Source organism: Macaca nemestrina, chromosome 18 (assembly GCF_043159975.1).
Source record: "Macaca nemestrina isolate mMacNem1 chromosome 18, mMacNem.hap1, whole genome shotgun sequence".
Lineage (NCBI taxonomy): Eukaryota > Metazoa > Chordata > Mammalia > Primates > Cercopithecidae > Macaca > Macaca nemestrina.
The window spans coordinates 64395072-64419843 of record NC_092142.1 but is presented as its reverse complement, the minus strand read 5'-3'; the positions used below and the strand labels follow the sequence as shown (position 1 = coordinate 64419843).

The 24772-nt window shown below is 39.0% G+C and overlaps 1 long non-coding RNA gene across 1 annotated transcript in view; it reads left to right on the top strand.

Moving 5' to 3' along the window:
* Positions 1-24772, top strand: part of LOC105491474 (uncharacterized) — a 312693-nt gene that overhangs the window by 102682 nt on the left and 185239 nt on the right. Inside the window, exon 2 of the long non-coding RNA XR_011616523.1 lies at positions 11526-11606. This is a non-coding gene — a long non-coding RNA (uncharacterized lncRNA). The remainder of the gene's footprint in view (positions 1-11525; positions 11607-24772) is intronic.

The window sequence follows — 24772 nt, the reverse complement described above, 5'->3', positions numbered from 1 at the left end:
CGCTTCCTAGTGCCTGGCACACAGAAAGCACTTAACAGATATGAGCTATTATTCTCTGGCCTTTGGGTTCAGATGTTACTAGTCTTGGAACCTGTCCTTGCTTCCTGAGGGCTGGTAAGGAGGCTTCCCCTATTACCCTCTCCAGGCTTTTCTTTCTTCTGCCATTATTTTCACTGTTGCATCATTATCTAGCTACTTCCCTCTTTTCTGAACGCTGGGTTTCTCGAGGGTTGTAAACCTGTCTGATTTATTTCTCCATCTCTGGCTTCCTTCTCAGACAGATACATAGCTCAGGCCAAGAAGTGTGGTTTTGAAGAGGTAAGTATATAAAAGCAGTATGCATTTTGAAGCAACACAATCATGGAAATTACTTGTCTATGGAAACCTGCTGCTCTAAGAATAAAAAAGAGAACAATCCAAAACCTTAGCAAGGAATCTGTAGAGTTCCTCCCTTGACTTTCAGCCTTTTCTGAGAACATGCCTACTCTCTGTAGTCCCAGCCACAATAGAAATTTTTCAGGACCCCTGGCCACAGGATCTTTGCAAGTGCTGCTCCTGCTGTTTGGGTCTACCACACTTACCTTTCAGTTCACAGCTCAAGTCTTACTTTCTTGGAGAGCCTTATATCACCTCTCAGTCTAAGTCATGTCTGCTTGCTACATGCTCTCGTAGAAATGTGTTTCTTCCTATTTGAGCTCTAATTTCAGTTTTAATTAATTATTTAGCTTTGTGATTATTTTATTAATGTCTGTCATTCCTCAAGAGATTGAAAATTCCATGGAGACAGGAATTACGTCTGTTTTTTTGCTGTTTCGCATCCTCAGGGTTATGAATAATGCCTAACACATAGTATACACTCAGTAAATATTTGTTAAAAATTAATGAATGAAGAGCCAGCACCTTGTATTTCAGAAATAGATATGAAACAATTTTAGTTGCTTGACAAGGCATTAAAATTATATATTCAGTTAGTCTAACCAATGGCAGGCTTTCTACATGTTTACCAAGAGACAGGGCTTCACCTGCCTCACCATGCCAGGTTATTTAAAAAGCTATATTGCACCTTTCCTGCCAATACTGGGTGAGACATAAACTGGCAATGATCAAAGATGGACTAAACTCATCTAGGTGAGAAGTATAGGCTAATGGAGGACTGGTTCTTAAGCTGCCCACATGGTCCTATGCTTACTTTCTCATTTTTTAAAAGCTTTTGACCTCTTTTTGCAGGCTCCCCTGACATGCCTGGGGTATCAGTTTAACTCCATTTGTGTCTTTCTGGTCATAGCCATGATTCCTCCACAGATGATTCTGTTCCGTCTTTCCTCCCATACCCACTCCACTCTTTAGCCCAAACTGTATCTGTTACCTGATTTCAAAGAATGTTCCACCTAGGTGAGACTCAGGTCCCACAGACTTCCTCTGGACACCTTTGGCAGTCATTGTTCCCAACTGATTCTGCAAGAGATGAAGGACGGAGGATAGAATCATGAATAACAACATCTTAGTTGCTGATTGGGTAAGGAACTCAAGGGTTCATGATCTGGAAGCTAATTACAGGTGTGAGTCCTGCTGTGGTTCATTGGATGGTCTGAATATCGGTGTCTCCCCAAAAGTCATATATTGAAAGCCTAACCCCTAAGGTGATGGTATTAGGAGGTGGGACATTTGGGTGGTGATTATATCATGAGGGTGGTGCCTGAATGAATTGATTAGTGTCTTTATAAAAGAGGCCAGAGAGAGTCCCCCTTTCCCCTTCTACCAGGTGAAAATGCAGCTAGGAGTCTCTGTCTATGCACCAGGCAGTGGGCCCTCACCAGATACTAAATCTGCCAGTGCCTTAATCTTGAATTCCCCAGTGTCCACAACTGTAAGAAATAAATCTCTGTTGTTTATAAGCTACTCAGTTTATGGTATGTTGTTATTGAGCAGCCAGAACAGACTAGACTTGCAGCCCAGGTCATCTTCCCTCATCCCCTCACTCACAACGTACAGTGTCTCAATTTGCAATAGTCTTTTTATCTTTGGTTTCAACATATCCATTTTAAATGAACTAGTCTACGTTCCTAGCTTTTTTGAAATTATATAACTATTAACTCATTTCATTAAAAAAATTCTTCCATCCCTACTCAGCCATTCTTGATTCCTCCACATTCTTACTTTCATGTTCAATTTATATGCATTTTATTTATTCCCAGAAAGCTTTTGATACATTCAAAGACCTGATCTATTTTTCTTCATTCCATTCCACAGTCTTGGTTCAAACTGTCATCATTTTATTCACTGCAGAAAAAAAAATAGTTAATTAGTAGGCAATTTTTCCCATTCTACCACCCAAGAGGCTGACAGTGTCATCTTAAAACAGAACAAAACAAAAACTATACTTATTAAATTGTAACTTCAAGCAATGGTCATCTTCCAATTTCTCTCTCTTCACCTGCCTCATCCCATGCCCTGAATTAGGTACCCCAGCTACATAAAACTTTCCACCGATACCTTCTACAACTCCAGAACTTTGAAAGCACTACTAACTCCTGATGAGATCCAGCTGCCTTTGGTCCAGTGGAAAATATACTTTTACCTGCCCCTCAATAATCAGATTGGCCAAGTGCAGCAGCTCACACTTGGAATCCCAGCACTTTGGGAGGCTGAGGGAGGTGGATTGCTTGAGTCCAGGAGTTCAAGACAAGCCTAGGTGACATGGCAAAACCTCCTCTCTACTAAAAATACAACAATTAGCCAAGAGTGATGGCACATGCCTATAGTTCCCGCTCCTCAGGGGGCTGAGGTGGGAGAATCACCTGAGCCCAAAAAGTTGAGGCTGCAGTAAGCCATGATTATGCCACTGCACTCCAGCCTGGGTGACTGGAGTGAGACCCTGTCTACAAACAATAATAATAAGATTTTAAAAATCATATTTTCTCTGAAGCCATTTCTGACTTTCCAGAAAGAATCAGTTATCACACCTTCTGCAAAACCATAACTCTATACATAAAGCAGAAATAAATATTTTAAAACACAATGGGATTTCAAAAAGTTCATGGAAAATGGAATTAAAAGTTACAAAATAAAGACATAAACTTTATTTCTCAACATAAGCTCCACTAGGTGTAACACACTTTTATAAGCCACAATAATAGCCATTTGGACCAACCCTAAAAAAATTGAGAGCCCTGGGAATTTAACCACCTCAATGCAATATTTTTTATATTATTAACTGAAGAAAAATTGATACCCTTTACAGAGTTTTTGAATTAGGAAACAAACAAACAAACAAAACAAATAAACAAAAGAAAGAAAGAGTCAGATCAGGACTGTAAGGTGGATGCCCAATGATTTTCTACAGAAACTATTGATAAATTGCCCTGGTTTGATGAGAGAGTGAACAAGAGCATTGCCATGGTTGTGAAGGATGCTTTGGTGAAGCTTTCCTGAGCATTTTTCTGCTAAAGCTTTGACTAATTTTCTCAAAACACACTCATAAGAAACCCTTTGGCCCTCTGGAAAGTCACCAAGCAAAATGTCTTGAGCATCCCCAAAACTGTTGCCACAATCTTGGTTCTTGACTGGTTCATTTTTGCCTTGACTGGACCATTTCCGCCTCTTGGTAGCTGTATTATTCCATTTTCACACTGCTATGAAGAAATACCGAGAAATAGAAAAAGAGGTTTAATGGACTCACAGTTCCGCATGGCTGGGGAGGCCACACAATCATGGTGGCAAGTGAAGGAGAGCAAAGGCATGTCTTACATGGTCGCAGGCAAGAGAGCGTGTGCCGGGGAACTGCACTTTATAAAACCATCAGATCTCATGAGATTTATTCACTATCACAAGAACAGCACGGGAAAAACCCACCCCCATGATTCAGTTACCTCCCAATGGGTCTCCCCCATGACACATGGGAATTATGGGAGCTACAATTCAAGGTGAGATTTGAGTGGGGACAGCCAAACCATATCAGTAGCTTTTGCTTTGATTGTGCTTTGTTTTCAGTATTGTACTGGTAAAGCCGTGCTTCATCTTCTGTTACAATTATTTGAAGAAATGCTTCAGGATCTTAATCCCACTTGTTAAAAATTTCTACTGAAAGCTGAGCTCTTTTCTGTACCTGATCTGGGTGTAACACTTTGGCCACCTATTGAGTGAAAAGTTTGTTCAACTTTGATTTTTCAGTCAGAATTGTGTAAGCTGAACTAATTGAGATGTCTATGGTATTGGCTATTGTTTATACTGTGATTGCCAGTCCTCTTCAATTAGGGCATAATCAGGATGAAGTTTTTCCTCTAAAATGGATGTGACTGGTCTGCCACTGTGGGCTTCATCTTCAGCGTCATCTTGTCCTCTTGTACCCATTTGCAAACTGCTTATATCTTTGGGGCACTGCGTGCCATACTTTTTTATCATTTTCTTTTTTTTATTATTATACTTTAAGTTCTAGGGTACATGTGCACAACACGCAGGTTTGTGTACATATGTATACATGTGCCATGTTGGTGTGCTGCACCCATTAACTCATCATTTACATTAGGTATATTTTCTAATGCTATCCCTCCCCGCTTCCCCCTCCCCATGACAGGCCCCAGTGTGTGATGTTCCCCTTCCTGTGTCCAAGTGTTCTCATTGTTCAATTCCCACCTATGAGTGAGAACATGTGGTGTTTGGTTTTTTGTCCTTGTGATAGTTTGCTGAGAATGATGGTTTCCAGCTTCATCCATGTCCCTACAGAAGATATGAACCCATCCTTTTTCATGGCTGCACAATATTCCATGGTGTATATGTACCACACTTTCCTAAGCCAGTCTATTATTGATGGACATTTGGGTTGGTTCCAAGTCTCTGCCACTGTGAATAGTGCTGCCATAAACATACGTGTGCATGTGTCTTTATAGCAGCATGATTTATAATCCTTTGGGTATATACCCAGTAATGGGATGGCTGGGTCAAATGGTATTTCTAGTTCTAGATCCTTGAGGGATCACCACACTATCTTCCACAGTGCTTGAACTAGTTTACAGTCCCACCAACTGTGTAAAAGTGTTCCTATTTCTCCACATCCTCTCCAGCACCTCTTGTTTCCTGACTTTTTAATGATCGCTGTTCTAACTGGTGTGAGATGGTATCTCATTGTGGTTTTGATTTGCATTTTTTGATTTGCATTTCTCTGATGGCAAGTGATGATGAGCATTTTTTCATGTGTCTGTTGGCTGCGTAAATATCAACCCTCCTAATATTCAAAATCATATTTTCATACACTGTCATATTTAATAAAATTGAAATTTATACCCTATGACAAAGTGTATGTACATATATACAAATGTATAATTTGTCTTAAAAATTTTCATAGGAAACATTGATATTGTCCAGCAAAGTTTGCAGTTCTGGAAATGGAGGGAAAAAGTCTTGTTTGCTTCTATCACTACTCTGAAATTATCTGGTCAGTTATAAAAATAACAGGAGGATAAAGGCATTTTTATTGAAGCATAAATAATAAACGTCTTTGTAATTTTCTTCACTATTTGCAATTAAATCTTCGAAATTAGGGAGTTTCAAATTACTTAATATCTATTGTGTAAGTTTCCTTGCCTTACCTTTTTTGGGTAACTACTTTTTTTTAAATTATACTTTAAGTTCTAGGGTACATGTGCACAACATGCAGGGTTGTTACATATGTATACATGTGCCATGTTGGTGTGCTGCACCCATTTACTCGTCATTTACATCAGGTATATCTCCTAATGCTGTCCCTGCCCCCTCTCCACTCCCCACAATAGGTCCCGGTGTGTGATGTTCCCCTTCCTGTGTCCAAGTGATCTCATTGTTCAATTCCCACCTATGAGTGAGAATATGCAGTGTTTGGTTTTCTGTTCGTGTGATAGTTTGCTGAGAATGATGGTTTCCAGCTTCATCCATGTCCCTACAAAGGACACAAATTCAACTCATCCTTTTTTATGGCTGCATAGTATTCCATGGTGTATATGTACCATATTTTCTTAATCCAGTCTGTCACTGATGGACATTTGGGTTGATTCCAAGTCTTTGCTATTGTGAATAGTGCCACAACAAACATACGTGTGCATGTGTCTTTATAGCAGCATGATTTATAATCCTTTGGGTATATACCCAGTAATGGGATGGCTGGTTCAAATGGTATTTCTAGTTCTAGATCCTTGAGGTTGAACTAGTTTACAGTCCCATCAACAGTGTAAAGGTGTTCCTATTTCTCCACATCCTCTCCAGCACCTGTTGTTTCCTGACTTTTTAATGATTGCCATTCTAACTGGTGTAAGATGGTATCTCATTGTGGTTTTGATTTGCATTTCTCTGATGGCAATTGATGATGAGCATTTTTTCATGTGTCTGTTGGCTGTATAAATGTCATCTTTTGAGAAGTGTCTGTTCATATCCTTTGCCCACTTTTTGATGGGGTTGTTTGTTTTTTTTCTTGTAAATTTGTTTGAGTTTTTTGTAGATTCTGGATATTAACCCTTTATCAGATGAGTAGATTGCAAAAATTTTCTCACATTCTGTAGGTTGCCTATTCACTCTGATGGTAGTTTCTTTTGCTGTGCAGAAGTTCTTTAGTTTAATTAGATCCCATTTGTCAAATTTGGCTTTTGTTGCCATTGCTTTTGGTGTTTTAGTCATGAAGTCCTTGCCCATGCCTATGTCCTGAATTGTATTGCCTAGGTTTTCTTCTAGGGTTTTTATGGTTTTAGGTCTAACATTTAAGTCTTTAATCCATCTTGAATTAATTTTTGTATAAGGTGTAAGGAAGGGATCCAGACAGTCTCACTCTGTTGCCCAGGCTGGAGTGCAAGTGGTGTGATCTCGGCTTACTGCAAGCTCTGCCTCCCTGGTTCATCCTGTTCTCCTGCCTCAGCCTCCAGCGTAGCTGGGACCACAGGCGCCTGCCACCATGCCTGGCTAATTTTTTGTATTTTTTGTAGAGATAGGGTTTCACCGTGTTAGCCAGGATGGTCTTGATCTCCTGACCTCGTGATCCACCCACCTTGGCCTCCCAAGGTGCTGGGATTACAGGTGTGAACTGCCACCCCCGGCCCCCATAAACTTTTTTAAAACGTCTGTGATTTGACCATTGTTCCACTCAAACTTTACCATAAATTTGATGTTCATTCTTGCTTCAATTTTAGCAGGATTCATGTTGCTGAGAGAGGGGTTCCTTTCAAATTGATGTCTTGTCCTTCTAAGTGCCTCAAACTAGATCCCCTTCAAACATGTTATGTTATAACAAGTTAGTATGAGTTTATTTTGGTGCAAACATTTTTAAAATCAATGCATAGTTTTTTTGTAATATGCCTTTTCTATAAAATTTTTGAGGTCCCCTCATAATTATCTCATGGCATCTTTCTACCTTAATGAACTAGGAGGTTTGTGAGTGTGAGACCGATGACTTACAATCCAAATGTTCCCTTCATGGTTAGTACAACACCTGCCACATTATAAGCATTATAGTATTTTCAGTGAATAAAGAGTTTAGCTTAAAAATATATCTTTTTTCCTTTGATAACAAGCATTTACTCCAAAAAAGAAATGTGTTCCCTCCTGACATTGAAATGGTGTTTTGTTGAAGCAGCAGCCAATTGAGAAATACAAAAAGTGGGTAACATCTGCATTTTGATGTGTGTATGTCTGTAGTAAATTGTCATTTATGGTGATCAAAAAGAAAGGGAGGATAAGGAGTTTATATTTTAAGACAAACTACAAAAATAACCTAGATTGTGATTCTGCCATTTTAATTTTTTCTCAGTTCTGATAAATATTTCTCTTTAACATTCTTGTCCTCCTAAAGAGTGCTGATAAGCCCTCCAAACAGATCCCCCCACTTCTTGCATTTCTAAGCCTAGTAAATGCTAAATGATAAGAATAATCCTCAGTGATGTTTGTGAAGTTCTGGAAATACTCTTTTCATCTAATTTTCCTTTTCATAGACTTAATCTATATTAGCATTCCAATGCTTCTCTTTAAGTATGATCTTTATTTATTTCAAGAATTCAATTCATTCCAATTTTCTATGAACATTTATTGAGTGTCTACTGTACCCCAGGCTTTAAATTGAGTGCTGGTTATTCTGTAATACATTAGACAGTGTAATACATAAGCTTAACAGGTTCCAAGTCTGAGCCAAAGATTTAAAGGAATAAGGTCTTAGTAACAATTGTATTAAAGGAAATATGTTTAACCTAAGGGGATTGATTAGATTGACTGTTGGGAAAGTGGATGGCAGAGTTGACTTCAAAAAGTGATGGCTTTTGAGCTGGGCTTTGAGGGCTGAATAGGAGTTTGCTATTACGCAGAATAAGAAGCAAATCAAAAGATTTAATAATGTGTTTATAAACTAATATCGTAATTGATTTTAATCAAGTCCAGAGAATGGATATTACCCAGTAGGGAGAAGAGATAGGGGGATGATGTGATTTGAAATAAATTTCCCCTTTTGGCATTTTTGCTGTTATTTCATTGTCTTTGAGGCCACGGGAAAAAGTACTTTGTGAGGGCTGCTTTGATGTGTATGAATTATTCATCATTAAGAAGTCAGGCAGCTGACACTACTCTTTGTTAACGCTATTGAGTGTATTACAGCCCCCCTGGAAAAGCAGCCTGTTTTTTCATTCCTTTCTGCCCTGTGTGAGGGTCATCTGCATGTGTAGGAAGCTCTTGGCCAGCTTCTCTCTGATTGGTGCATCAGAGGACATTTTGAGCCTTCTTGTCCTGTCGTTTTTTTTCTCCAGTCTTTTTTTAGGATGAAAACTGTTTATCATTGGTGACACAGGCACACATCCACACAGCCAAGCTGCCTGAGTGTGTGGGTTGCTTGCTTTATTAAAAACCCAGAGTCTAGTCAGATGGAAAGACACGACCACCTAGTCCATTAGCGTTCTTGCCCTGACACAGGCAGCTTGACCTGGGAGCAGCCAGAGCTAAGGGGATGTCTCATTAAAACAGCTTTCGTCAGAGTGTTTTTCCCACCATTTAACATTTTCCTGTGCATTGTGCAGGATGTAGTGTGAGGAGCCAGCTGTCTCTTCTCAGGACAGAACAATGTAGGCAATAGAAAGACTTCAATGAGTGCTGAGGACCTACTGTGTGCCAGAATTACCCAGCTCTCTCAATAACTCCACTAAAGCCACCATGAATTGTCATTTTGCATATATGCTAATAGGATGAGTCAAAGCTAACATTCGTACTGGTCGACTGGGTCTCATTGATCTGTAAATGCTTCAGGTAGATTATATCATTTACCCTAAAAATTCTATGATATATGCATTAATACTGTTCCCATATTACAAATGAAAAAAGCGAGACTAAAACAGATTATGTTACTTGTTCGAAGTTAAGAACAAGTTTAATTGATGAAACCATATTCAGTGCGTTTGCTCTTTGTACAATGTAATTGTACTTCTAATCTGGTGTTTTATCTCCACAGTAGGCTAAGCAGCATAGAATAAACTCAACAACAAGAAAAATGCTTGGGTTGGTGGTTGTGATTGTCATTGTTATGATTAAAACCAGCAGTTGCTGAGGTCTTGCTATATGTCATGCCTTGAACTAACTACTTTATTTATATATCTCATTTAACTCTGTTTTCAGCCCCATGAAGTAGGTTCTCTATCTGTTCCTATTTCACAGATGTAGAAATAGAGGCTTAAACTAGTTAAATACAAATGTCCGTCTACTTTGATTCCAAATCTGTATAACTTTAAATCAGAAAGAAGAAATGATGGTGGCTTGGGCTAGGGTAATACACTAAGAGAAATGAACAGTTTTGAAAGATGTCTGTGATTTATGATGGATAAAACTTGGCTATTTGTTGTTGAAATGTAATTCAATTTAATGGCTTTTTATTGGGTAAACCTACTGGTATGAGATATTATGCAAAGTCTTAAGTATATCCAGGTAACTATCACACAATCTCTATCTTAGGATTCTAATTAACAAGAAGATCAATGAACATGTGAGTTTTATGATATATACATCTACCTATATATGAATATGATACATGAACAAAAACAGTAATACACTGATTTATTTTTATTCATGAAGTATGCAAATAATAATAAGAGCAAACACTGGGCGTTTGCTTGTGTGATACCTATGCATTTGTTTTTAAAATCTTCTTAGAAGTTTGATGTGATAGGTGTTACTATTATTCCCATATTACAGATGATGGAACCAGAGACACAGGGAAGATGAGTAACTTCCGTGAGTTCCCAGAGCCAGCCATAGTTTCTGAAAACAAAATGAGGAAACAATTACTTCCACCTGGCTGGGGAAGTATGTGTTACGGTCTGGAATAAATTCTACAGAGAAATAAAATTTGAAACGGGGGAAAGTAGAACCAATCTCCAAGGAAAAATCAGATAAGCACTGAAAACAATTAGTAATTTACACAATAAAAGTGCAAATTGTCTCTCAGCTTATGGCAAACTCTTGGACTCACACAAGTTAACGCCTTGTTTTGAATTCTAATTGCACAACTTACTGAGCCTTCATTTCATGTGAAAAAGTGTGTTTGAATACCTATCTGATAGGGGTGTGATGAGAGTTAAAAGCGATAAAGCAGGTAGCAGCCCCAGTGTAGTCTGTTTGGGACGTAGTAAATGTTCAATAAGTGTGCAATCAGTTAATCAATCAATCAATAAATGTGGAAGATACTGTAATGGGCCACCCTTTTGTGAAGTTCTGGTGGTCTCAGTAACTAGGAGTGCCATCTGCAAAAGACTTTCAGCTCTCGCCCTTGCAGGGATTCTCTCATGTTGTGGACAGCCACATTGGTCAAGATCATGGTCCTTACTGGGGCAACCTGCAGTCAAGAATTGACCACTGTAGGGGCATAAGGTCTTGGCCATTGACTCTGATTCAGAACTACTCTGATGGACGATTCTAACTCCATGATTCTCTTTGGGGTCAGCCAAGTCTGTCTTGTCTGCATCACATCTTGCATTTTTTGAAATCTTGCTTACTTTCTCTCACTTCCACAGGTCTTGATTCTAAGGATACCCCCGATAAACGTCTTTTGTGTTAAAGCCCATTCCAGAATCTACTTCCCAGCTATCTTTGATGTTCATATTGTCAGAGGTGGTGGGGGCTGGAATAGGCAAAGACATGGAGCATATCTTGGGTCCAGGTTAGTGTCTTAGGATGTGTGACAAGTGCCAACTGGCTGAGAGACAGCTTTAATATGATACTAACTGTTTTAAAATGGGCTTGCATTTTTCCTATGCCAGCCAACAGGATCCTTCACTTAAAATGCTAATTGTTAATAAAATCACTGCTCAGCCATTTTATAGGTAAAGGAGGTGGGTGCACACAAGTGAAAAGATGTTGCTGAAGTCACGTGGCTTCAAGCAGTAGAGCTGACTGACTGTCCTCTAGACCAGTGGTCCCCACAGGATGAAAGCTTCTCTCCATTACAGAGCATGTGTATATTTTTTCTTTGTCTGAAGTTATTTAGGGCTGCATCAGAGTTGCCACATCTTCACACAAAAATGATGGTGTCTACCTTACAGGACCTTGGGAGTCCAGAGGAAGGTCTTTTTACCATCAGCATTCTCTCCTGTGTTCAAGGACTGACAGCCAAAGATGGCTAGGTAAGTGATGGAGCTTTAAAAAGTTAATTACCATTAATCATTATGAAAAGGCAGCTTATTATCCATTTATAAATTCAGAATAAATTTATTTTGCTGACAAGTAAAATGTCCCATTTGCCCTGTGGACCTGGTTCCCATTTTGAAAAATAAATATTTTTTTTCAGATAGTGGTCTTTGTATGAACCGCTGTCTTTTCCAACACACCATGTGGGGAAAAGCTTAATTAAATTCATAAAGTTGGTTAAGTTATTCCACATTTATCAAAAACCTTTAGGATTACACATATATGAGTATCTGTGCAGACTCAGATGTACAGTTGTATATCTATGAATAGAAATACACAGAGGTTGTTAACCAACACCTTTAAAGTGTGTTCTACAGGTGACTCACAGAAGAATCTTACTTTAAAACTTCTACAAAATGTTTCGTGTATTATATTTTACTAAACACAAAGCTTAAGCATTCAAGATTGCAACCTGCAAAACTCAGTCTAGCCCAACTCTAGGTTGCAATTCAGGTATTATTAAAGCCATCTCTATCCTTCATTATCCTTTAGAATGTATTTATTAATTGCTTGCATTTTCATGAATGAAACTATGAGGCAAAATAAGGCAATCTCAAATATTAAAAGTAATAAGAATAAGATCTACCATTTTAACATTCTATTTATGTATCAGGTTCTCTACTGTGATGGTGAATTTTATGTGTCAGTTTGACTGGGCCATGGGATGCCCAGGTACTTGGTAAAACATTTCTCTGAGGATGTTTCTGGATGAGATTAACATTTAAATTGGTAGATTGAGTAAAGCATATTGCCCTCCCTAATGTGAGTGGACTTCATCCAATCTATTTGAGGCCTGAAGAGAGCAGCTGATTCCTTATAATAAATCTGTTTTTATATATCTATACATTGCAAAGATTTTGTCGCTTTGGTGAATCCTGACTACTACATTACTATTTATAATACTCAGTAGTATACTGGTATGATATAATGAGATTTATAGCTACCTTCTTTCACTACCCATTCCATATTTCCTTTGCCTTCAGCAAGTACCTTGGTTGATTGTGGTTCTTTGCCTGGTGGGGCGACCCTAACCTTCATTCCTGATGAGTCTGAGCCATCAGTAGGATTGAATTGTGGTGGTTTTCATTGACCTCAATCACAGGGCATGACCTTAATCACCCTAAAGGATTTCTTGTATTCCACACATATTCTTCCTACCTCCATTGGGCAGAAGTGCTTCCATTTCTCCTTGGTGGTCATAAGCAGTCACCCCAGTCAGCACAGTGACTCCCTTTTTGCCTGTTGATTTAAAGGCAGGGGAGCCCAAAGTGACCTAGTGGCTATCTTAACTTCCTGTTTAATGGAATCATTGTTGGGCCTGGTGGAAGCACTCCTCCCTTTGGAACTAAGACCTTTAGGCCAGTAGAGCATAAGGTCATAGGGAACAGAAAGCAAGGTTTGGGGTGGAAAGATAAAGAGTATGCCTTGGCTGCACTCATCGACTTGAAAGTATCAGCATACCATCTACCCTGTGTCTAGCTTCCTGCCCTGGTAATTAAAGGGTAGGGAAACAGGTCAACTAAGGCTTCAATATGGAGACATTTTTGGTGGTCAGCCCAGTATTTATGGACAGTTGTCTTGGCCCCATCCCATCTTCTTTTCTGTGGCCCAAGGAGAAGACCCTCTCTCTTCCTCCACAAAAAGGGATAACATAACATCTTTCTGAGAACACTGGACTTCCCCCAAACCTGAATTCTATCTTCTTGTTTAATCAAGGAGGACAGGGTTGGTATTAGGGTAAGCTCCCCAAATTGCTCCCTTTCAGTAAGCCCTGCAGAAAAATGACCACAAGAACTAGCATTCTTATGCACCTATAATTGACATATTTATTAGCATTGTCAGCATTTAAGGATGTATTCTTTTTCACTTATTTCCCCCATCCATTTCTCTTTTGTTATTTGTTTTTTCTAAACTATCCTTCTCTATTTCTCTAACTTTGCCCCATTCTGTCTCTTTCTTCGTTGCTCAGAAATTAATTTTAATAAAAAAGCAAAATTATTGCTCTGATGTTCCTTCTACTTGTACCATCTAGGAATGAAAAATCTTAGTCTTCGCCTGTCCCAAACATCTGGCCGAAATGGGTTCTCCCCACCCCTGCTCAAGTTCGACCCTCTGCTATATCTTCCCTGGTTCCATAGCACCAATAGGATGGAATGCTTTTCCTTCAACTGCTTACCTGATTTTAAGGATGCAGTGGAAACACACACACACACACACACACACACACACATATGGCAAAGGTTATAAGATTGCTAAATATGTTCCTTGCTTGAACATTATAATAAGGAAACATTGGTATGGATCATATGAGATTTGTGGGGAGGGAGTGTCCCAGAACATGGTATCATTGGCAGTCTTTCTGATGTTAGCATCTGAAATTTTTGAAGCCCATTCTTCCAGGTGTTCTCAGCACATTACCCTGATTTGGTTTGGCAGAAGACCTTGTTTAAACCTAAAAAAACAACAGGTGTTCTTTCCTCTATTGGCTCACCATCTAGTCCTATCTTTACATCCTGTGGGGACACAGGTGCTGATTTTGTAAGCAGTCCCTCTCAAAGAGTGGACTGGAACATCATCCTTCTGGAAGGAAAATGCTTTCCAGAGGAAGGATGAGAAGCTGGGAAGATCACCGGGATCTCAGTTCCAGTCGTCCCTTCATTGTTCATTGACATTGTAATCCTAGAAAAAGTCTTTCTTCCCTCAGAGTGTATTTACATATCTCTAAATGAGATGAGGTGGCTGGACACGAGCTCCTGAATTACTTTTAGTTTTAACATTCTATAATGCCATATACTTTTCTTCCAAATTAAATTCCAACTCACTTTGCTTATACTTTCCTTCATAAAGAAATGCATTCAAAGAACCCATATTCACAACATAAATAAATAAAGGTAACTATATAATAAAATTGACTTGCTATTTCAAACACTTACTAATATTTTTATCATTGTGGAAAATGGGTATCAGTGAGTATGAACAAGAACAGGACAATGTAAGTGCCATGGGTAGTATGATACCTGATAGGTGAAAAAATATGACAAATTCAAGAAAGAAAGACAGAATTTATGAAACTATGAACAGCTACTTCTGAGAGGTGAGATTATGTGTGCTTTATGTTTTCTTTACTTTTTGCAGCCATTCCCAAATTTCTCAAAGTGATTGTGCATTCTCATCAGGAGAAAAAAAAAAACCTGCATTTTTCAAATAAGTTATTTTTCATGTGAACTGGATGTGATTTTGAATCAGGTTGGAATATCACAAGAAGCTTACCATTTTAGCTTTTCTATGTCATTCCTTTGAGATCAAGTTCATGTAAAAAATGTATTCCAACTTTTAAAAAAAGCAGTGTGTGCCCATCATATGCATGCATCTGTAGGTATTTAGGTATCTATTTTAAAGTTGGCAATGGAGTTGAATTCCAGATGTTCAGTGAGCCTATGTATGAAATCTCATGGAGCCAATAAGATGATCTAGCATGAGGCTATAATTTTAATTAGACTGTTTTCATTCTCTCTAATGGAAGAGAAATGCAAAAATATCAATGACCGCAATTTTAAAAATTCATTCCTCAAAACATATTTCTGCATATAATTATATTAAAAATCACCTTCTCCTCAAATTCTTCTACTCTTTGAAAACTGTTGGTAACTAGTGATCTGACACCCAAAATTCCTCATAGCCATCATTCATTTGCTCATTATATACTATGAAAATGCCCACACCTCCATTCCTGCCTTTGGCCATGACTTCAATCTCAGCCTGTTTCCAGAGAAGGTGAATCATGTTTGATAAGGGTGTATGTGTGCAGGAGGGAATCTAAGGGAGATATTAGGGTCAAAGCAGAATCTTGCTTTGCAAGCCCATTTTTTAGAAATTTAATATATTCCTTTAAATTCATTCCTTGTGCCGGGAAAAAAAGATTTATTCGGAAGAAGCTACTAAGGTAATAAGAAAATATAAATCTTTTGGCTGATTGTGGAGATTTTTAAACGATTCAGGGAGAGAAGCTCAGCTTGGGTTGCCAGGTAAGCTAGGAATCAGGATGCACTATAAACTCCCACCCTCTACTTCCTCTGCAGAAACATCACGTTTTTCTAAGCCTCATTTTGCCCATCTGTAAAGGAAGCAAGATGTTTCTCTACAACAAAGTATAAGAAAGCTTAATGAAATCATGGTCTTAAAGAGCTTCTGACAAAAGCCTTATCTTGATATAATGTGGTTTCAGGACTAAGATCAATTATCCTGCCTGAAGCCTAGAAGCGATGTCCTTCTTAGGCAGGTGTAGACAGAATGATGCAGTGAGTCTTATTCATCTTTGCATACCTAGACTGAATCCTTTTCAAAGTGTTTTTCAGCAGACTTGAGATCTCTGATATGTGAAATATCTACCTCCAGGAGAACAATGGCAGATTATAGCCTCATCTCTGTGGCTGCCTTTTCTCTCTGAGGGTCTGAGTTTCACCCTTCAGGTAACTCTCACGCATACCTAAGTACAGGCACCCTCTGAAGTGGGTAGATGGGCTTTTTTCCCCATCCCCTTCAGTAGGCAAACACATCTGGCATTGAGTTCCCTAGAACCCACCTATTGTGGCTCAATTCTAATATCTGGGAGGTGATTTTCACCAACCTGCACTTCCTTATTAAAATCATTAAATTCTCATTGTCTACCACTTTTCACTTTGCTCAGGATGGCTGAAAATTAAGTCAAGAAAGAAAAGGTCTTTCCACTTAAACGTAGTCACTCAGATGCAAACCTCCCTGAAGCTCATTCTCCTTCTCATCAATTTCAACACCCACTGAACAATCCACAAATGTTGACTCATTGACTAAACAGCTATAAGGTTAATGAGCTATAAGGGAATGTGTTCAGAAAGGAAATACACTGTAGATTTGGTCTTGATGGGCAGGGGAGATTTGAACAGTCAGAGAAGTGTGAGAGAGAGGAAGAAGACATGAAAATGACCAGATGTACATTGGGAATAGAGAAGCTTCCATCTGCCTTTCTAGAACAAGTCTTCCACTCACACATTCATTCACTTTGTATTCCTTAATTCAATAAACATTCACTGTCTCCATCCAGCAGGTCAAATACTCTTCTAAGCTTGGGGGAAGTGATGCTCAGCCAGTCTTGCCCTTAAAATTCTCCCAAACACATAGACTCAGCCATACCCAAACACAAATCTGCAAGTTGAGTTGATGGTAGGGTGAGCTCAGGGTATAAAAGAGCAAAAACGTATCTCTGTTGCACTGGGTTTAGAAAATCTCAACATATGAGGTGATTGCTGTGGTGCTCTTTAGGTATATACTCATAGAACATACAAAGAAAGTGGAGAAATGATGTTGATAGATTTGATAATGCACCATGAAAGCCAGGGTAAGCATCGTTGGTTTTCAAGCAAAGCAGTGATATAGTGGAGGTGAGAGGGCTAGGAATGGAGATGCATTTGCAGAAATAAAATATTCTCCAAAGGATACTGGATTTTCAAGGGTGGAAATTTCAGGTGAGTCCCCAGTTTTGAAGGAGGTCTTGACTCTCCCTCTCCCCAAGATCAGAGTGTTACTCTGGGCAAGACAATAAAAGATCCAGGGAACGCTGAAGTTTCCTAAGAGTGAATGTGCGTTCTTTGAGCCTTGCTGGGCATAGGATATCTTGTTATAATACAGGCAGCATGACAGGAAGGTCACCTCACTGTGTAACCCCCTATTTTAAAATATTATTTAGAAGCATCCCTAAGGATCTGAGTGTAATTTTGTTCAACCTTTATTTAAAAATCCACCTCTATGACGACCAATTTTTACTGGCCCCTTAGGTGATAACTTAAGACAGATTTCTCTTTAATAGTTTTATAACAATTTAAGTCTCAGGCTCATTCATCTCATTTTATTTCCCACATCCATAAAAAGAGCCTAGGTTCTCACTAGGGAAGAAAGAGGAAATCGGGTACCTGGAAGGAAGGGGCAAGTCTCAAGCCTGCCTGATTGGTTGTGGCTTTGCCTAGAGTTCTACTTCTCCCAGGCCTCTGAGCCTCACTCAGCATCCTGGACATGTGGCTAGTCAATCCTAGGTGCAGAACCTAATTCTCCAGTTTAAACACTGTGTGACTTGAGAAGTCATTAAAACTCTCCAACAGTCAGTTTGCTAATCTGAAAAATGGAAGTAAATGTTACCCATATGTTATGTAACTCAAATGAAGCAACCTGCAAATGTGCCCAAGGTAGGTGGGTAACTCAAAAACATAAACCGTCGTCATGGTTATATAACCAGAAGGGCCATGGTCATTTGCATTTCCTATTGTACTCCCCTTTCTAGTTCACTATTTCTCCTTCTTCTACTTTTTACAGTCATAAGAAAAAACTAGTTACTCTATGTTCCAATCCCAAAATTTTCCAAAGCAGCTAGATTCAAGGGAGAACAGCTTACACAGAGTCGAGGGCACATGCAATTTCCAGTCCAAGACTGCCCTGTAAATACACCAACGTTAGTGTTTATTTGTAGAAATTAATCTGTGTTCTGTAAATGTATGTCAATAAACTCTGAATTCATTACCATCATGAGGTCTCTAAGGAAACATACCCCCATATGCAAGAAAGCCAAAGGACCAAGAAAAAGAAAAAGAGAAAAAAAAAATTCTGCATCTTCGTGTGATTTTCCATTAGCAGTAGAAATGCTCCTTTTCATCGTCGATCAAGATACAGTCACTGTTCTGAGTTGCACACAAATGAGTGTCCTTGTATCGTCAACTGGGGACACATCATCAGTTAAAAAAAAAAAAAAACCAACAGACTAGAGCCAAATTCTGAGAATTTTAGAACCTAGAAAGGTAGAAAGTAAATGCAAGACACTGATTCTTCAGTTAGTAAATGTAGCTCAAGGCTGAATTTTCAAACTCTTTCGATCCTAGCTAAATATAACTCAGAGGTTTGAATTGCTATAAATTCATATTACATTTATCCACAGGATGAGGGTCACATACTAAGTGCTTTTCCAAACATAAAAAAGGTCCCAGACCATGAATTCATTCGCTTTTCAGCATATTTTGCCAATGTTTCTTTAGTTGTAAATAGCAGTGATATTTCTATTAAATTCATTTTCTCCCTTGGTGGCATATCTACTCCAAAATACCATCTCATTATCTGCAAGGAGGCAGATTCCCGCTGGACCCTTCCAAATTAGGCCATCAGACTCCCTTGTTTATGCCTTTTAAACTCATTCATACGCGGGCAATGCTATCTCATCCTTCAGAGAGCAGAAACTCACCAATCCACTCTGCAGAAGATAAAGAAAAATGAAGCTAATATTTCTCTTTGCTATGCCTGTATTTACTGCTTCACCACAACGTAGCTCTTTGCTACCCTCTCTGATGGACACTAATGCAGAGCCAATGCATTTTGTTCCAAGTACTGCTTAATGTGCTCACAGATAAATCTTCTGCCCTGCTCTGTATCAAAAACATCTTGCAAATCTAGGTAAATTATACACCACCACTCCGGTTTTGTCTACTAATTTTTTAATGTACATGAAATATTCAAGGTGATTTGTGAGGCATGAAATACCTCTCATGAATCCATCCTGACACCTCCCTTGCTCAGAATACATTTCTAAAGGCTGCCCACGTCCATCTGGGGCTGAAGTTTTCAAACTAGATTAAAGATCCACTGGCTGAACTGATAGAAAGATGGAGCCTAAGCATCCCCTCAGGCATGCTACTAGTTCTTTGCTTTCCTCCTTTGCTGCCAGTGGCTTTAGGAGTCTGTAATTTCTCCTTGCGTCTCCTGCTCCATGGCATATTTACTGGGTTGGAGGGCTGGAGAAACTGGAGCTGGAGTAGTTTTTGAACTTCGGGAACTCCTAAGACATCCCATGTCTTGAGGGTCTTTTCTCTACCCCACGGATGGGAGGTGAAAACAAGACAGTAAAAGCAAATTCTTTGAATATAATAGAGAACCCAAGACTCTAAATAGTAAGAATAAGGTCATAGCTTTCAGGCATCTGAACGGGGCAAATTAAAAAGGCCCACGTATTTTAATCGACTGGTGTAATGCAAAAACTGGGCTTTCATTTCCGGATTTATCAATCATTAGTGGCAAAACCCAAGACATTTAATTTAAGCCTTCTGTACCTCCATTTGGGGGAAATTAGTGTCACTCTCATAGGGTTGTTGGGAGGATTGAAAGAATTAACGTGTGTTTGTGCCCAGAACACTGCCAGGGCTCAGTCAAGGTTAATTTCCTTCCCTCCCTCCTAGTTCATTTCTGTAATAGCTCTTTCCACGTTGCCACCTTACTTTGAAATTGGAATAGCTTCCATGTAGGGAGCTGTTTGGCAGGCCATTTACACACATTTTTTTTTTATCTGATGCTCATAACAGTACTGTACAGTAGGTATTAGTATTCCCACACAACAAAGAAAATACTGAGGGTATAAAGGTTAGAAAAATTGGCAAAGGGCACACTTTCTTTGCATCATAATTTTTATATCATAATGCCCAATGATATGATCCCAAAATTCATCTATGCTCTTTTAACTATGCCTGATCACTCTTCTTTACATCATTTGCCTGTCATCCTGCAAGAAGAAAAAAATCCCTGGAATCTGAAATATAACATCTCTCTTCTTCTTTTTCTGCTATATTATGGCAATATGTCAGGTTGCTTTAAATGTCTGTCTAATCCCTGCCTTTGGGGCTACCCTTTTGCCACTCTAATTTCATAAGGGTTTTATGAACTACATGTTTTTCACCAATTAGAGATTTCTTACGAGGTTTTGAAACATTACTTATCCTCATTTTTACCAGATGCATTTCATTCTTGCCTTTTTATTTTTTACACATCCTTTTCTGCATTTTTATATCTTTGATGGCAGCTTAGGATTTTAGTGTCTTGCATTATTGGCCATTTATTCTTTGCTTTATTTATTCATTTATTCCCCTCTACTTCTACTTCGATTTATCATTGAACAGCGCTCCCACTTTTCCAGATGCATTAAGTTATTAACTCCATCCATTTCTTTCCTGTCTTCACCTACAATAATATTACTCCACATATTCATTCCTCTTCAACTTTGTTACCAGAGATCCAATATCTGTGGCTTATGTTTTCCCTTAACTGCCATATGCTCTTATTTTTAGCCTAATTATGAGCATAATAAAGTTTTGATTGTGATTTTTTTAGGTTTCCTCTTCAATGACTTGAGTCATAACCTCTCTGGTTGCCAACTCTAGTACTTTCACCTATTAGAAGTATAAATAAAATATTAAATTAGAAAACCATCCTGCCCTATATCGCAAATACTCTGCCACTGTCACCCCTTGCTTTATTCTGTGCAATCTTAGCTACATTGGGTAATTAGAAATGACCCACTTTGAGGACCCTTGTCTTTTTGTTCAGCTGTGGATAGAGACTGACACTGTGGTTAGGTTTCTAAGTGTGCAGGCTATGTTCGGTGTCAAGCCCAGTGTGGTAGAATTAGAGAACATAAACCCTGGAAGGGCCTTTAAGTGTCATTTTTAAAAAGTGACATAGTATTTCAAAGTTAAAAAAAAAAAAAGAAGGACCTGGAAAGGATCACTTATAAGGATGTGGGATCACTTACCCGCTATGCCATTTTATTTTTTATTTATTTATTTATTTATTTTTTTTTTTTTTTTTTTTTTTTTGAGACGGAGTCTCACTCTGTCACCCAGGCTGGAGTGCAGTGGCCGGATCTCAGCTCACTGCAAGCTCCGCCTCCCGGGTTCACGCCATTCTCCTGCCTCAGCCTCCCGAGTAGCTGGGACTACAGGCGCCTGCCACCTCGCCCGGCTAAGTTTTTGTATTTTTAGTAGAGACGGGGTTTCACTGTGTTAGCCAGGATGGTCTCGATCTCCTGACCTCGTGATCCGCCCGTCTCGGCCTCCCAAAGTGCTGGGATTACAGGCTTGAGCCACCTCGCCCGGCCGCTATGCCATTTTAAATAAGTCCCTTAAGTTTGTTAAGCCTCACTTTCCTCCCTTGCAAGACAGGATTACAAAAGCATGTATTTACCTTATGAGGCTGTGTTGTGGAATATATGAGTCATCATTTGTGAAATAGTCCAGCACAATTCTAGGGGCATAGTATCTTTTTAAATAAATGCCAATTAAATATGAAGCCAGTACCAGGATGAGGTTGATCCCTGATGGTTCTTGAATATCAGCACCTTGCGGCCAGCCAGTCTATATTTGACCAATTCCAGCAGCAGAAACCTCACAATCCTCCAGGTTTGTCCATTCCACTCCCACAAAATATTGGCTTCTAGAATGTTCTTTCAGTCTGGGGCAAGGCCTATATCACAGTTCAGGACGTTTAGTCAAAACTGTTCTCCAAACAGAAATCCATCATTTGTCTCCATCCAAAATCCACCCATGGGCCCTTGTCTCTTTCTTCTAGGCCACATGGACACTCTCATGAGAGTTATTCAGATTTTTGAATGTGTGTGTGTATATAATATATATATATACACACACACATACATATATATATACACACACATATATATATATATTCCTCCATGTATTCTCAGAAAATTGATCTTTGGGATTCGGGCTCAGAACTTTATATTTACTTGGGCCCATCTGATTCATCAGGACAATCCATTGTGATTATAAGAAATCAAAGATCATCCATGATAATCATTTATCCATTTTATATGTGCCTTTTGATTACTCAGTTTCAGATGCTACTTCGGGCTCTGAGGATACATTGGTTAACAGAATACATGAATACATCTTTTCCTTTTCTTTTTTTTTTTGACAGACACAGAGTCTTACTCTGTCACCCAAGCTGGAGTGTGGTGGCATGATCTCGGCTAACCACAACCTCTGCTTCCTGGGCCCAAGAGATTCTCCTGCCTCAGCCTCCCTGTAGCTGGGGATACAGGAGCGTGCCACCACACACAGCTAATTTTGTATTTTTCTGTAGAGACAGGGTTTCACCGTGTTGGTCAGGCTGGTCTTGAACTCCTGACCTCAAGTGATCTGCCTGCCCAGGCCTCCCAAAGTGCTGGGATTATAGGCGTGAGCCATGGCACCTGGCCAGCATACATCTTTTCTTAAATTAATGGAACTTACAGTTCTAGCAGAATAGTTAGTTGTTAAACAACTAATTTCAACAATCATGACAAAAATGGTATAAGGGGAGCTTATCATAGGAGCCTGACTTAGTCTAGGAGGTATGGGGAAACTTCTTTTGTAGACATTTTATTTCTAAGTAACAGGAAAATTGCTTTGCATTTTAAGGAACAAGTAAGGGAAAGGCATGTAGGAAGGAAGACTTTGAAGACAGAAGAAGCATGGCAAATCCAAGGATCTACAAGAACACATATTAATACCATAAGAAGAAAAAATATTGTTCTAGTATTATTAGACAAACTTACAGTGATAAATCAGAGTCTTATTATAAAGGAATATGTAAGTTCATTAAGGATTTCTTAAGAACAATGAGAAACTGCTAAGCAATGGGACAGGTTGAAGGGCATGATTAGATTTACTTTTTTGAAAGGATAATGTGGGCAGCTGTCGGTGAAACAGTGAATTCAACTGGGAACAAAAGGGACGCGTACTAACCCAAGATTGAGACAACCATTTAGAGCAATAGTACCTTAGACACAGATAGTGGTGGTGGAGAGAGGGAAAAGTGATAGATTTTAAGGACTTTTCAGGAACTGGACTATATAGAATATAGACATTAACTGGAAAAGAAGGGAGAGGGAAAATGGGTATAAAGGATGACACCCATGTTTTTGATTTGCAGGTGTAGATGAATGTTAGTACTATCTACCAAATTTGGGAAAAGAAGAAATGGAGAGAGTTGCCATAGAGAGCATGAGTTAAGTTTGAGAGATATTGAGTTTGATGTGCTCACTACCTAGCCAAGTGAAGACTTAGGCTTGGATATTCATTACTTTTTCTTGTTTCTTTGTGTCTGCAAATACACGACTACTATGTGTCTCTTCCTACATCTTGATGTTCAATGACTAGTTATGCTAGCAAGGCTAAAATAGCTCTCTTGAAGGTGTGTACTCACATGTGTGTGTAGCAAGAGAGCAAAAGTGAGTGGAAGAGAGAGGAAAAAAGGAAAGGGGGAGGAGAGAGAGAGAGAATATAAGTTAATTTGCTTCCATCTTGTTTTTATCTTGTAAAGTTGTTCCATAGCATAACAGAAGAAACTGTTTTTCCTGAATTAGCTCTGCCCTAAAAAATTCTTATTTAATAAATTTATGCTCAAAACCATCTCCCAGACTCTCCCCTGCCCAGCTGATTTCACGTCAAGTGTCCTGATAAAGTAACTGCCCAATTACCAGATTTTTATAATTGCTACATCGAGGCATTAAGCCTGAAAAATATGCACGCTCACAACCTCTGTGCCGCCTATATTTTTCATCCCTCCATTTTGAGTTTGAAAAATTGGCATGAAAATTGTTTTCTGACACTTCTTTTGAACCCTTAAATTATGTATCTATGACTAATAGCAATGTCTCAGGATGTTCTCTCAGAGAGGAAATCTAGTTTGAAAATCTGTCTTTTGTTTTTCATTCTCCAATTTCCTAAAAAGATCAGTGCAGGGATGTTGTTTGCCCCCCTATCCCCCAACAAACACAAAGCCTACTCCCCCCACTGCTAAAAGGCACTTTCTTCTTATTACCCAGCAGTTTGTTCTCGTCCGGCATTTTTATGTGTTTAAAATTAAAGCAGCAGCAGGAAAATGGAGAGGGGCTTACACATTGAAGGAATTCACAGTGGGGTTTAAAGTCAAACCAGGGTGCATAAAGCCAAATCTCAGCCATGGGTGCTATGAATAGACGAGGTACACTATATACTCCCTGCAGGTAAAGATGAGTCTGTCCTGTCCGCTCTTGTGGCAGTCACATCTACCATATGACCTTGAATAAGTAGAAACTCACCAAATTTGGAGTTCAGAGGAGTCCCAAATACTCTTTACTGTCTTTGATTCATCTGGGCTCTGTCTAGGTTCATCTACAATTTTTTTTTTTTTTTTTTTGAAACAAGGTGTGGTTCTATTACTCAGGCTGGAATGCAGTGGTGTGATCACAGCTCACTGCAGCCTGGACATCCTGGACTCAAAA